Below are 15,006 nucleotides of genomic sequence, written 5' to 3'. Positions count from 1 at the left end.
GGTGGGAATATGTGGCAGAACTCAGTCTTCCGGTAGCAAAAGAAATAATGTTGAATTCATTTCAACAAATGTTTCTACAACGTCTGCCCGGATAAGACAACATGCACTGTGCTTGAGGACAGAGAACACAGTAATGACAGAAATAACGTGAATTACACACACTGAACGTCTCCCAGAGACGTTTTAAATTTACTGTGTTCCTTGGGATACATTTGGTTACATTTGATACATTTGGAATCAAACAAAAGTAAACGGTCTACTTCAAGATGAAATATCTGACATCTTTTCAGCCACAGAAGGTAGCAATTTATCTTGACTTTTTTTTAACCAACTGCCACAACGTTAAATCCATTTAGCTTACTTGAATGAATGAATTTTAAGTGGAATATTTAATGTTGTGGACAGTCAGCCTTACTTAAAAACACGAGTGGCATTGCTCACCAGGTTTCACAAAAACCGGAAAAAAGTCTGTAATACTTTCCTGTGGGCTTTCTAATTTCTCCTCCTAGTGGATTTTGTGCACGCGTGGATATGGTAAGGTCTAGGATCCTTTCAGCTCTAAACTAAATATGTGGCCTTAACCCTTTGGTTCCATCACCCTCCCTAAGCCTGCCTTGGTGCCTTGGAGGAAGCTGGTTGGTGGACAGTGGATTTGATAAGGATTCCTGGAAGAACTTCTATCTGGAGTTTGACCCGAGCTTGCTTTCCGCTTGTGCCTGGGTAAGGATGAGCCAGGTATTCACCTGAATGTATATTTTTAAAACTCCATTCAGCATCTCTTTTGAAACACTTTTTCTCTCTTACCTTTATCGTTATCTTTTAAATTACCCTCTAAATTGGTAGTCTTGCCCCTTTCTCTTCAGCAGGGCCTCCGACCCAAGGGCACACCCTCAGGTCATCCCATGACCTCCTCTCTTGGTGCCCCCCTACCCCCTGCCCACAGGGAGTGGCAGGGAAGGAATTTGAGAGCCATTGACTGGGCGTAGGGTGGAAAATGGTGCTGTACTGACTGCGTTTCTAGTCATTTTGCCTTCCAATGTTTTTCTTCATTCTTGCATTAGAACTGGAAAAGGTGCTCTTTTTAATGGCCCTTTTTTTTTTAGGAAACAGAAAGCAAGAATCTTGTTTTTTGTTTTATCTCTGTCACCCAGGGTAGAGTGCAGTGGTGCAATCATGGCTCACTGCAGCGTTGAACTCCTGGGCTCAAGTGATCCACCTCCCTCAGCCTCCTGAGTAACTTGGGCTATAGACATGTGCCACCGAACTTGGCTGATTGTTTTTTGGAGAGGTGAGGTCTTGCTATGTTGCCAAGGCTGGTCTCAAACTCTAGGCCTCAAGATCCTCTCACCTCAGCCTCCCAAAGCTCTGGGATTACAGGCATGAACCACCACACCCAGCCTGCAAGTGTCCCCTTAAGCCTGTCTTGTGTAATTACACTCCTCAGAAAACTCCTTGCTAGTTTTCTCCATTGTGGCCAGTTTTCAGGAAACTTTTGGGTTATTGATCATATCTTTTATTTTGCTCATAGAGATGTGATCTCATTTAAAAGTCCAAACATATAGATGGTCCCCAATTTTGAACTTTTTGACTTTTTGATGGAGCAAAAACGATACACATTCAGTATGCATCTCGACTTAGATCCAGATAAATCCACTGTGAGTTTTGACTTTAAGATACTTTCAATTTATCGTGGGCTTATTGGGATGCAATTACTGTTATTCTCTTGAAAATATGCACTATGAGAAAGGATAATACACACATAAATGCATATGTATTTGGAAGCGTGAGGTCAAATACTTCATTTATAATCCAGTATAGCTAATGGATGTGTATACATTCTATTTTAATGCTTAATAAAGTTAGATAAACAAATAAACTAAAAAGATCTCCTTTTGCTGTTTTCTGTTTATTTCATCCTTTGTAGGAAGTGAGAATTGTCTATTATAGTTCTCTGGCCTCATCCCTGACCTCTTCCAATTCTGAAAATTATATTTTCATCTGTGGTGCCGAAGTACTTTTGTAAAATTATTCATTTTACAAGGGAGAAATTCCTAATACTAGTATATGTCATAAAAAGAAACTTTCTTATATGGATAGATTGATAGTAATAATTCTTCAGCTGTTAAAAGAGGAATAACATAAGACGTGTTTGATATTGAAGTGAAATTGTCATTAATGTTTTTATGGGTAATTAAGTATGCTGTTTGGCGTGTTGGTTTAGCTAATAAGTCGTGATGGCTTTAGGACTGAGAACACAGTTTACTTAAACTGATTTCAGGTCTTTACCCACCCATACAAACATTAAATTTTACTTAGTTGGGGCAGTTACTTTTAGGTGGCCATTGGTCTTGATGTTTTGAGAACAAACATACTTAGATAAAGTCACGTAAGATTTCAGTTCCCACCTTGCACACTCTGGACATGTTGGGGGCATCCATTTACCAGCTCTGTGACCTTGAACACGTTGTATATGCCCTCTGAGTCTTATTCCTCAACTGGGGCTAAAGTGGGGATAATTTATCTCACAATGTTGTAATGAATATGTATTTATGGTAAAATCCAAACTCTTGTTTTGCTTTGTTTTGAGACGGGGGTCTCGCTCTGGATGCCCAGGCTGGAGTGCGGTGGCACCATCAGGACTCACTACAGCCTCAACCTCCCAGGTTCAAGCTATCTTCCCACCTCAGCACCCCCTCCGCCAGTAACTGGGACCACAAGTGCATGCCTCCATGCCCAGCGGATTTTTTTATTTTTTGTAGAGAGGGGGTCTCCTTATGTTGCCCAGGTTGGTCCTGAAGTCATGGACTCAGGTGATCCTCCCACCTTTGCCTCCCAAATTGTTGGGATTGCAGACGTGAGCCACTGTGCCCAGCCAAAAATCCAAACTCTTTCTCATCGACTGTAGCATTTCTGCCGAGTTCTGAAATGTGTTTTCATTTCTCCCTAGTTCTCATCTTGAACAACCATCTCTGCCTTAACCAGGGTTCTGCCCTAGCCTTTCTGTTCCTCAGCAATCTGAGCTGCTTCCTGCTTCACCACCTTTGACACAGGCGTTCTGTTTGCCTCCAGTGTCCTTCGGTGGCTCCTGTGGTGGGTTCATTGTCAGATCTTAATGCCAGTGTCACCGCCTCAGAGCATCACCACCTCAGAGAAGGCTTCTTCGACTACCTTACGGCTCCTTCAGTAATCCCAAGTAATTGATTGTATGGTTCCTTCCTGACCTCTGCTGTTACCTGTAATTACTTGGTTTACTTGTTTCTGCTGTTCCCCTGCCACCCCAAATAAGTTCTATGAGGCCAGAATGTCTACTGCGGTCCCCTTTTCTGTGTGCCTGACACATCCCAGGGGGCCTAGCCGCTGAGTAGGAGGGTTGTGGGTATACAGAAAGTACTTGCAGTTTTCATGTTGTGATCTACACCTTAAAGGCAGAGACACGCTGTGTGCGTGTTGGAAAGTTGTTGGTGTTTCATGTCGTTTGTCCTTTTCTGAGCCGCACTGCTTGCCTAGCTGAGGAAATCGTAGCACTAGTAAAATCAAAGTCCTTATCGTTACATGGCCCCAACAGCCCTGCAGAGAGAACTGTCACTGCCCTTAGAGGCATGATGTGTGTCTGAGTGACTCGAGTACCAGACTGACTCGCAGTGTAGACGCCCAGATCTCCTTCACTTCTGAAAGTATAGTCATGTAGAGTGTGTAGAAAGTCACCATCCCAAAACGCATTTCCCCTGCTTACATAGCTTAGTAAAGTGAAACCTCAGTTATCTGGAACCTCCTGGTATCCTCAGTTTTCTGGTGTAGAATTAAGCCAGAAGGAAAAACTCCTTTGGAATTAGAAAAGCCGGAGACTTAGAAGCCCTCCGTGCTAAGGAATGCAGTCTCTCATGGGGATGCAGATCTAGGTTTGAATTTCAGCACTTCAATTTTATAGGGTAGATTTTTAAAAAAAAAAACAAACTTAAAAGTTTTTGTTCCTTTACATATATAATAATGATGATGTTTCTCTCAGAGCTGGTGTAATAATGGAATGAGATAGCTGGGCGCGGTGGCTCATGCCTGTAATCCCAGCACTTTGGGGGGCCAAGGCGGGCAGATCAGGAGGTCAGGAGTTTGAGACCAGCCTGGCCAACATAGTGAAACCCCGTGTCTACTAAAAATACAAAAATTAGCCGGGCATGGTGGCACGCGCCTGTAGTCCCAGCTACTCAGGAGGCTGAGGCAGGAGCTTGAACCTGGGAGTTGGAGGTTGCGATGAGCCGAGATCGTGCCACTGCACTCTAGCCTGGGCAACAGAGTGAGACTCTGTCTAAAAAAAAAAAAAAAGAAAGAAAGAAGAAGAAAATGGAATGAGATAATGCATGTTATTGTATTAATTAAGTGCCTGAAATATAACAAGTGCTAATACTTTAACACTAGTATTCTGCTCCTTAATCTGACTGCTTTTGACTAGTCAGATTGTGTTTTAAAATAATAGTAATAATTCCTATTTAAAGTAATTATTACTATTAATATTATTACTATTAATTCTTTTCTGTGTCCCTGACATATCCCAGGGGGACTGGCCACTGAGTCTTTTTCTTGTCAGTTTTTTGTTGTTGTTGTTGTTATTGTTGTTCTTTGGAGGGGAATTCCCTCAATTTTTCTTTTATTGGATATTTTTTTGGCTGTGGGAGTTTTGTTTTCTAACTGTTCTCATCACCCCCTCTTTTATAATATATAATATTATGATAGTAATAATTCCTAAAGTAATTCTTACTATCAATTTAAAACATAATCTGACTAGTCAAAAGTAGTATTCTGATTAATCAGCCACACCTGTGTTAGACTTGAGTGTTTTTGTTAAGGAAGCCTAATGTGAGAAAAAGGTTTGAGACCAAAGGAGCAAGAGAAATGGAAATGAAAGCAGGGAGTGAATGGGCGTCTTCCGAAGGATTGCTAGTGCAGGCTGCTGGACTGGTAAGGATTACAGGTGGTCACAGTGTTAGCAGCAATTGCCTGGCTTGGCTCTGGGGTCACTGCAGTTCATTGGTGGGAGACTGAGAACAAAAAGGATGCCACACTTTGCCTTCTCTGCAGAGCCTTCTGCTCTGATTATGTTTGTTCTGATACTGTTTTATCACTCTTAACAGCCAACACACTAAAATACTTTAAAATTATTAAAAGGGCATCACACTTGGAGACTGGGGAGTGATCATTATCTCACTTTCCATAGCATTGGACTCTTGAATATAGAGAAGAAAAGAAAGAAGACAGGATATATCTGAGGGCCTGGGAGGCAGGCAGTGACCTGAACATCAGTAAGTCCTAATGGTGTCATTATGCCATCCTGAAATTTTCCAGCAGATAAATTTGGTCATCTGGAGAGGCATCCATTTATATACAGCAGTTTGTGACAGTCTGGGATTGTACTTAATATACACACTTGTGCTTAAAATACCTTTTTGAAGTTAGAGGACTGTATGGCTCCTATTAGATAAGATTTCCATCAGAAACAATTTCAATAGTTCAGTGTTAATCTTTAGAATTATCTAGACAAGGTGTTTTTAACTCAGCGATCTGGGTAGCCAATTATTTGGTGCTGTTTACGGTGGCACTTAGTGATTTTTGTGGTACACGTTGTTCTGACTATATCAGTAATATGCTAGATGGTTGAAGCAGCTGGGTTAGCATGCTTTTAAAGTCAGATGAATTCTTACTGGTAGATTTTTACTGTGTCTGTATGTTACTTGTTTAAAGTTTGTTGTGATGTTTATAATGTGTTTGTTTTTAAAGCTTAATTTTGGTTTTAAGTAACATATTACCATCCCTCAGACAATAGTCATTTTTGTTTGTTGACATTGCTTTTGAAGTTAAAAAAAAGTGACATATTTAGGGAATAACATTATTGCCAAATATCACAGACTGGCAGAAAATGTAAGCAAATACCAAAGCAGAGAATTACAGTAGGGTTTTAGTGATTTTATACATTTGCAGCAGAATTACTGCATTTTAGAGCTAGAAGGAACTCCTCTGATTATAGATTATCTTTGTCCTTGCACAGATGAGGAAATTGGGTCTAAGCAGGGTGTCATCTGCCCAGAGTCACACACCACATTAGTAGTCGATTTCAGAATGGACTCTGGTGTGTGCAGCCCTTCTTCCTGTTGATGCTGAAGGTTTTAATTTAATCCTGGGAGCTGGGGAATTTGGATTTGTGTCTTCATGGAGGATATTACAGTTGAGCTGGCTCTTGCAGGGTGACGTGTGTGTGATTGGAGAAAGATACAGAAGGCAGGGACAGTATCTGAAACAGGGCGAATCGCAGGAGACTCTACCATCAACTTAGAAATTCTTCTCTCCTTCCCAAGTGGGGTTCCTTGTTTTCTGTTCCTTAGTTTACCTCCTTGATACGATGAAGCTCATCCTCCTAGTGACTTCTGTGAAAGGTGATGGGGAGGATGATACTGTTTTTCTGAGCCTTGTGTGTCAGAAAATGTCTGTGTTCTAAGTATCGGGTGTATGCCTGGCTGTATAAAATTCCAGGTTAATATTTTAGTTCAGATAGAATAAGTTATTTGGCAGTGACAAATTAACTCTGAAATCTCAGTGCATGAATAGAGGTCTGTGTCTTGCTTTCGCAAAGTCTGCGGTGGGCGCCACCTCCCTGGGCCTCTTCCTTTGGGTCTAGTCTGCTTTCACCTACAGTTCCTGTCTGTTGCCCCCATGGCAGATGTGGGTGTATCTGCAGGTCGCACGCTGGTGACCATAGGCCAGAACCAGGCCTAGTCCCTGCAAGAATGCCAGACACGTGCAGGGGCACAATGAGAGTCATTGAACTGTCAGTGGGGGTCACAGTTGTAAGTGTGTTTCCTCTTGGAATTTTGCAGGCATTGCTCCGTTGTCTTCCGGTTTTCAGTGTTACTGTTAAGTCACGTGCCGCCAGTTTGCCGGGCATTTGTAAGCCATTTCTTTTCTCGCTGGAAGCTTTGGGGGGAGTTTCGTGTTATCGCCTAAATACTAACATTTTACCATGGTGGGTCTGGTGATTGTTCTTTTCTACTTTGGATGTGCCGAGCATTCCACAGAGCTTTTCAGTCTGTAAACTTGTGTTTTTCAGTTCTAGGAAAACTATTAAATGACTTTTATAATGTCTTCCCTTTCCTTTTCTCATTCCTTTTTTTTTTTTTCCTGTCTTAAGCTCTTCTTCATTGGACATAGGAACTCCTAAATCCATCTATTTATTTTCTTAGCTTTTTTCTCCATTTTTCTTGTCAGTTTTTGTCGTTGTTGTTCTTTGGAGACGAGTTCCCTCAGTTTTTCTTTTATTGGATATTTACTTTTTGGCTGTGGGAGTTTTGTTTTCTAACCGTTCTCCTCACCCCTTCTTTTTTAAACAAATAGCATCCGCCTCGGGGTTCATATTTGTGAAACCTTTTCTCAGGCTGGTTTTTCATTGTCTTCCTTTCCAGCAGTCTTAGATTTTGGTTTACCCCAGTTTGTTTTAGCCACTTAACACTGTTGTCATCTGCCATAATTCCCTTTGTGATTTTCTTCGTTCCTGTGTTTTTGGGGAATGATGGAGATAAAGAAGTGTATGTTTAATCAGGAGGGTTTTTTTTTTTTTTTCCTTTTTTTAAACAGTTTTCGTTTGTTTTGCTAGCATCAATGAATAGTAAACTCTTCGTTTTTGGGGAAAAACCACATCTATTTTTTTCTTTAAATAAAGGTAGTGTTTTCATTTAGTGCTGTCATGAAGCCACATCTGTGTCACTGAGTTCAATTAACTTAGTTGATGAAATGCTTGCTGATCTGTAGTGGGTAACATAATTATTTTAATTTGGACTATTTTAAAAGCATCAAGAGATCACATCTTTGGGAACCCATAATAAATGGTTACTTGTGGCAATCAAATTATTGTTTTACAATGGAAGTAATCTTTTCATTTTGTAAGATTTTTATATTATTTGCTTAATAGAGATATATTATTAAATTGAATAATTATTGCTTTCCAAGATTCCCTTCAGCTCTAATGATCAGTGAATGAAGTTTACGTTGGCTCTTAATGTACATTTAATAGCAAATTTCATGTGGATTACTTTTTGTACCCCAAATCTGCTATTTAAAATTCCATTCTTCATTTGGATGTGCTTTAGAAATGAGGAAAAGAGTATTTTAACTGAAAACTCATGTTCTCTACTGCAAATTGAATGACAAAATCTTGTATGTTCTATGTGAAAGCATTTGAATAATGGACAAATTGCTCTTTAAATTAGAGCTTTTGTGTTGCTCTGAAGGCTCTGAGAGCAGTTATAACAGTTGTGTTACTTTTCAGTTATTTTTATATGCATGTTGCCTTTCAGAAGTTAGATATTTTTGCTTTAGTAGTTCATTACATTTAAGATATTGTAATATATAAACAAATTACTTTTAATCTTGAAAAAATAAAAAAGCAATGAAGAAACTTCATTAAAACACTTTGCTACGGTACAGAATAAAAACAAAACATCTTTGTTCATAGTTTGTCAAATTCTGAAAGAATCTTACCTACTTGGTAGTTTATAATTCATGAGGTCATTCTTTTTCATAGGCAATGAATGTGGTGAGATTTTTAGGGAATTTGCTATATTTGTAGTTAAAATAATTTTGTTGACATTAAAATGTTAAATAATTGTTTTTTGATTTGTCATTGTCAGCTATGATCATATATAGGTGAATGGAATTAAAAGAACTATATATGAGATAGTATTTTACATTTATCATTCTGGAGGTCAGGATGTATTACATATATATTATATCAGAATGTATTACAATAGCTGTTTCTTTTCTTTTTTTTTTTTTTTTTTTGAGACGGAGTCATGCTCTGTCGCCCAGGCTGGAGTGCAGTGGCCGGATCTCAGCTCACTGCAAGCTCCGCCTCCCGGGTTCACGCCATTCTCCTGCCTCAGCCTCCCAAGTAGCTGGGACTACAGGCGCCCGCCACTTCGCCCGGCTAGTTTTTTGTATTTTTTAGTAGAGACGGGGTTTCACCGTGTTAGCCAGGATGGTCTCGATCTCCTGACCTCGTGATCCGCCCGTCTTGGCCTCCCAAAGTGCTGGGATTACAGGCTTGAGCCACCGCGCCCGGCCTACAATAGCTGTTTCTAAAACACCAACTGTAATTATACCTTAGCCAATAAGGTTGCAGATGTGGACATTATTAAGGATCTTACTATTAGTAAGTCGGGGTGCTGTATTTTCAGTGTGCAAATGATTTCCATTATCAGTGTTGCCCAGGTCTCCACTGATTTTAGAGTTAAGATACTTATATTAATTTGTGGAAAAGTGTCATAGTTATTTTATAGGAGACCCAGGCCTGATACACACAGTGGTAAAGATAAAAGGCCGATTTATTTCTTGTGATGTGTTTCCAACACCAACAACGACTTCTTTCAACATGAAAACCGAGTGTCCTGGCCGGGTATGGTGGCTCATGCCTATAATCCCAACATTTTGGGAGGCCGAGGTGGGTGGATCACTTGAGGTCAGGAGTTCAAGACCAGCCTGACCAATGTGGCAAAACCCTGTCTCTCCTAAAAATACAAAAATTAGACGGGCATGGTGGCACACGCTGTAATCCCACCTACTTGGGAGGCTGAGGCAGGAGAATCGCTTGAACCTGGGAGGCAGAGGTTGCGGCGAGCCGAGATCATGCCATTGCACTCCAGCCTGGACAACAAGAGCAAAACTTGTCTTAAAAAAAAAAAAAAAGAAAGAAAGAAAACCGAGTGTCCAATGTTTCAGTTAATTCAGACACTACCCAGAGTAAGTACAGTCCTCATAGGCAACAGGCTGAGTCCCATAAGACTGCCCCGGCCTCAGATACCAGTCGCAAGTCCCAGGCCTCTCACATTTCTGACTGACTGGTTACAAATCAGCAGTTCCCACTACCTCATCAGATTAGATAATTTGCTGGGATAAAACTCAGGAAAACATTATTATAAAGGGCACAGCTCAGCAACAGCCCAGTAGAAGAGGTGCACGGAACAAGCACGGGGGGACGTGGAGCTTCTGTGCCCTCCTAGGGTGGCCTCCTGCCCAGCTCGCCCTTGTGTGCACAAGGTCCCCAAATCTCGTGGTTAGAGTTTCTGTAGAACTCAATCTCTAATCCTTTCCTTTTCTCTTCAGGATAGGGACTGAGGGTCAGGGCTAAAAGTTCCACACTCTAGGCCCTGGGTCTCTGGGTGACCAGCCCCATCCTGAGGCTGTCTAGGAGGGCTCCTTTTAATCACAGCATTGGCATTAACAGTTGTGATTGAAAGGGGCTTGTTTTGAACAACAAAAAACATTTCTATCTCAGGAAATCCCAAAGATTTAGGAACTGTGCCAGGAACTAGGGACAAAGATGCAATATTTCTTATATCACATTTCTTTGAATTGGTTAAGTGCAAATAAGACAATGAAAAATAATATAGTTTAACCATTTATATAACACTTGTGTTAGGTATTATAAATAACCTAGAGATGATTTAGAGGGAGGATGTGCATAGGTTATATGCAAATACTATGATACATAAGGGACTTGAGCATTCATAGCTTTTGTTATTGGTGGGGGTCCTGGAGCCAATCCCGCATGAATACCGAGGGGTGACTGTATATGTACAAAGACAGTGATGAATTGACGTATAGGTGTACTACTTTTTAAATGTAACCTGTTAAAATCTGAATTAAAAAATTAAGGAGACGGGCGCCTGTAGTCCCAGCTACTCGGGAGGCTGAGGCAGGAGAATGGCTGAAACCCAGGAGGCGGAGCTTGCAGTGAGCTGAGATCCGGCCACTGCACTCCAGCCCGGGCGACAGAGCGAGACTGCGTCTCAAAAAAAAAAAAAAAAAAAAAAAAAATTAAGGAGAGGTGTGCAGTCATTTAATCAATTCTTTATGTGTTTTTCCTTGAGACGAAGTCTCTCTGTCACCCAAGCTGCAGTGCGGTGGCACCATCTCAGCTCACTGCAACCTCTGCCTCCTGGGTTCAGGTGATTCTCCTGCCTCAGCCTCCCGAGTAGCTGGGACTACAGGCACCCACCACCACACCTGGCTAGTTTTTGTATTTTTTTTAGTAGAGACAAAGTTTCACCATGTTGGCCAGGCTAGTCTCGAACTCCTGACCTCAAGTGATCCACCCACCTCAGCCTCCCAAAGTGCTGGGATTACAGGCGTGAGCCACCATGCCCAGTCTCATTAATCAATTCTTATAAGCCAACACAATTAGCAGTTTTACATGATTGACGTTATGAATATTTGTTTCATACTCAGTTTAATAATTGAAGAAGAATGCATTGAATGCAATTACAATGAAGGATGCTTAGAAATGCTCTTGGGAAAGTTCATTGCTGGTTAGATATCTAAATCTGTACATATTTTTATTATTTTCATTGAGTCAGATGCTGTTAGAACTGGACATGATTTAGAGATTATCACCTATTTTATATGGAGATTCAGTCAGTATCCCCCTGCAAACTTAAGCTAGTGCTACCACATATTTTTGTGTCAATAGCGTATAAAGTAGGAGTGAATCACTTGAGAATTTATTAGAACTTTTGCTGTAAATATAAGTTTATTCTTAAGTTTAAATTATTTGGCAACTTTAAGTTCATTTTTCTTAATTTGGCTAAATTTAAATTTTTTTAATCTACCTTTGTAGCCATGTAGTGTTCCTGTTGCATTTAAATTAGAGCTTATTGTGTGGTAAGAGCTAAGGGCCCTGAAAGAAGTCAAAGCAATTGTATTACATTTATTATGTAAATATAATTGTGTTTTTATGTAGTTGTAAATATTTATTATGTTTGCATGTAGTTGCCAAGAAGTGTGAAATGTCTGAGATTTTTGCCTTCAACACAAGCTCAAAGGCAGGCTCGCCAGCCAGCCTGCTGCAGTTTCATGGATGCTGGCAGAAGACATAAGACTCTTGGGTCAGAGATGAAGGACCTTATTACAGTAGCAGCCAGAGTGTCAGCATCTGTCCCAGTTGGCTGAGACATGTTGAGAACAGAATGGGGCAGGAGAAGGAAAGCACGGAAACGAATTAGGAGGTATTGCCATAATGCAGGAGAAAGAGGATGGTAGCTTGGACTAGTATAGTGGCAAAATGTAGTTGGATTTTGCGTATGTTTTGGAGGTAGCTGCAATTGGGATTTCATGACATACTGGATGAGGTATGAGGGAAAGAAAGGAGCCAAGGGTGATTCTGAATGTTCTGATCTGATCATTGGAAGAATGTGGAGTAGCCGGAAATGGAAGTAGGATAGAGAAGATTTAAACCTGCAGGTGGGGAGGGTGTGGGGGTGGGGTGGGAAAGAGCCAGAGTTTAGTTTTGAACTTGTGAAGTTTCAGGTATCTTCAAGACTTCAAAGTGGCAGTGTCCCGAAGGGAGCTGAATATAACTAATCTGTAAATGAAGAGAGAGAATTTGGGAGTGTAGGGCACATCGATGCTATACAGTGTCACGAGCATGAATGAAATCATGGATGGAGAAGAGGGGACCAAAGTCTGAGTGTTGGGGCACTCCTATTAAGACTTCAGAGGGGAACTAGCAAAGGAGTCAGACTGAGGGACCTTGAGAGTGTGGTGTGCTTAGCAAAGAGGTAAAATTATATGAAAGGAAAAGGAGGGTCACACAGTGCCTCTAAGATTAGGACTGAGAACTCACGCTAGACAAGAGCTGCTCCGTGCGCTGGTTGGTAGAGAAGCCTTTGGTGTGGGTGTCAGAGAAGGTTGGAGAGGAATAGTAGGCATCGGTAGACAGTTCTCCTAAGGTGTTTTGCTGCAAAGGGAATGAGAGAGATGGGGCTGCAGCTGGTAAGGAAAGTGGGGTCCCCACAAGTTTGTTTATATATGAGAAGTAACATTTTCAGGAGTGATCCAGTGGAGTGGGGGAATTGTTGGGAGATTAAGTGTGCCAGCTGACCGTGGGGGCCCTTGAGCAAGGCAGCAGGATAGAGTAGATGGAAACATGGTGCTGAGTGGGTAGATGGGGACCGAGGCCAAGGTCTCCTGATGTCGTTCCTTTTCTAGGTGAAATAGGAAGTCGGGCCATCTGCTGAGATATTAAATGAGGGAGTGTTCCAGGGGTGGAGAAAGGAGAGGGCAGGTGTGAAATGGTAGGCAGGGAAGGAGAAGAATGGACCAGGGAAAAGTAGTTTGATTTCCAGACAGTGGTGAGGACCCACCTGAGGGTCCTGGCCTTGACTACAAAATGAGACCCGTCAGACCAGCTCTCTTTTCCTCCAGCCTTATTGAGATCTGTGGGTGCAGGCATGACATAAGCGGAGTTGAATTTGCTGATATGGTTTTACCGAGAGAGTTTTTCAGGAGAGTAGAAGAAGGGGATAGAAGTATACACGAGGAGGCCGGGCGCGGTGGCTCACGCCTGTAATCCCAGCACTTTGGGTGGCTGAGACGGGTGGATCACGAGGTCAGGAGATTGAGACCATCCTGGCTAACACGGTGAAACCCCGTCTCTACTAAAAAAAATACAAAAAATTAGCCGGGCGTGGTGGCGGCGCCTGTAGTCCCAGCTACTCGGGAGGCTGAGGCAGGAGAATGGCGGGAACTCGGGAGGCGGAGCTTGCAGTGAGCTGAGATCCGGCCACTGCACTCCAGCCTGGGCGACAGAGCGAGACTCCGTCTCAAAAAGAAAAAAAAAAAAAGTGTACACGAGGAAATGATTGTGGAATATAAGCTGAGTAGGAAGGGAAGAGGGTCTTGAAAGCTGGTAGGCGTATCACTCTTGTCATTTAGACTTTGAATATTCAAGGCCAGTTCGTAACTATATATACACCAGTACAAAAAAAATTTAAGTCAGATTTGCAAAAAGTTATTTTGAGCAGGTAAAGAGGAGGAGGCTGTCTAAGTTCTACCAAAGCCAAAGAATAACAGTAAAAACAAAAAGCTACAAAAAAACCCAATAGTCTCATCTTTTGATTTATTTTTTGTTTGGCAGTCATGGTATAACTGAAAGCCAAGAAAAGCCCCTGCATTTTTAATGGATTTACTCAACCATTTCCTTTAAAAAAGTAAGAACAAACAAGCTCACAGGTTTTATTCTTATAAAAACACTGCATGTTCATTATAGGATGTTTTGAAAATAATGTTTACAAAAATTCTGCTATCCAGTTAACAGTTCTGCTGTACTTTGTGGTCCAGTTTTCCTCCCTATTCTTTCTGTGTAATTGAACCACATACATATAATTTTGTTTCCTGTGTTTTTGCACTTAACAAATGAACAATATGAATTTTCCCCTCATGTTATTTATAACTCTGTATAAATATCAATTTCAGTGGTTCTCTAAAGTTCCATTGTGTAAATGTGCCAGGATTTTGTTTACTCATACTGTTGGAAATTAGGATGTTTCCAATATTTTAAATTTAAATTTACTTTTTGTCATAAATAATGATCCAGGGAATATTTTTATTTCTTATTTTTTTAAGATTGATAAAAACAGCATTATTGGGTCAAGGAGTATGATTGTTTTTCAGTTGCATATTGCCAAATTAATTTTTATGACTGTATTAAGATACCTTCAGCCGGGCACGGTGGCTCACGCTTGTAATCCCAGCCCTTTGGGAGGCTGAAGCAGGTGGATCATCTGAGGTCAGGAGTTTGACACCAGTGTGGCCAACGTGGTGAAACCCATGTCTACTAAAAATACAAAAATTAGCTGGGAGTGGTGGTATGTTCCTGTTCCAGCTACAGCAGGCTGAGGCAGGAGAATCGCTTGAACCTGGGAAGCAGAGGTTGCTGTGAGCTGAGATTGCACTACTGTACTCCAGCCTGGGTGACAGAACGAGACTCTCAAAATAAATAATAATAATAAATTTTTAAAAAAAGATACTTTCAGGCAATCAGTACAACCATTTAGAAAAAATCTTTGCTGATTTGACTTTTGGAAAATCATAGTGTTAATAGTTTAATTTGTATGTCTCTGATTCTTGTAAAGGTTAATATTTTTCCATAAATGTGTTGATTGAATTGGTTATATGCGTGGAAAAATAAAA

The 15,006-nt window shown here is 41.0% G+C and overlaps 1 protein-coding gene across 4 annotated transcripts in view; it reads left to right on the top strand.

The window, feature by feature from the left end:
• Positions 1–15,006, top strand: part of SOCS6 (suppressor of cytokine signaling 6) — a 40,188-nt gene that overhangs the window by 1,131 nt on the left and 24,051 nt on the right. Inside the window, exon 2 of one of the 4 annotated variants that reach the window (XM_050767162.1) lies at positions 609–720. The exons of 2 other annotated variants lie outside the window; for them this stretch is intronic. The gene's annotated coding sequence lies outside the window, so the exon portion shown is untranslated. Of the gene's footprint in view, positions 1–9; positions 721–15,006 lie in introns of those variants that run through there. One more of the 4 variants, XM_050767158.1, reaches the window with a different exon arrangement.

The sequence above is a fragment of the Macaca thibetana genome, chromosome 18 (assembly GCF_024542745.1).
Source record: "Macaca thibetana thibetana isolate TM-01 chromosome 18, ASM2454274v1, whole genome shotgun sequence".
NCBI lineage: Eukaryota > Metazoa > Chordata > Mammalia > Primates > Cercopithecidae > Macaca > Macaca thibetana.
The sequence above is the reverse complement of the archived record's forward strand: the minus strand, read 5'-3'. Positions and strand labels throughout refer to the sequence as shown.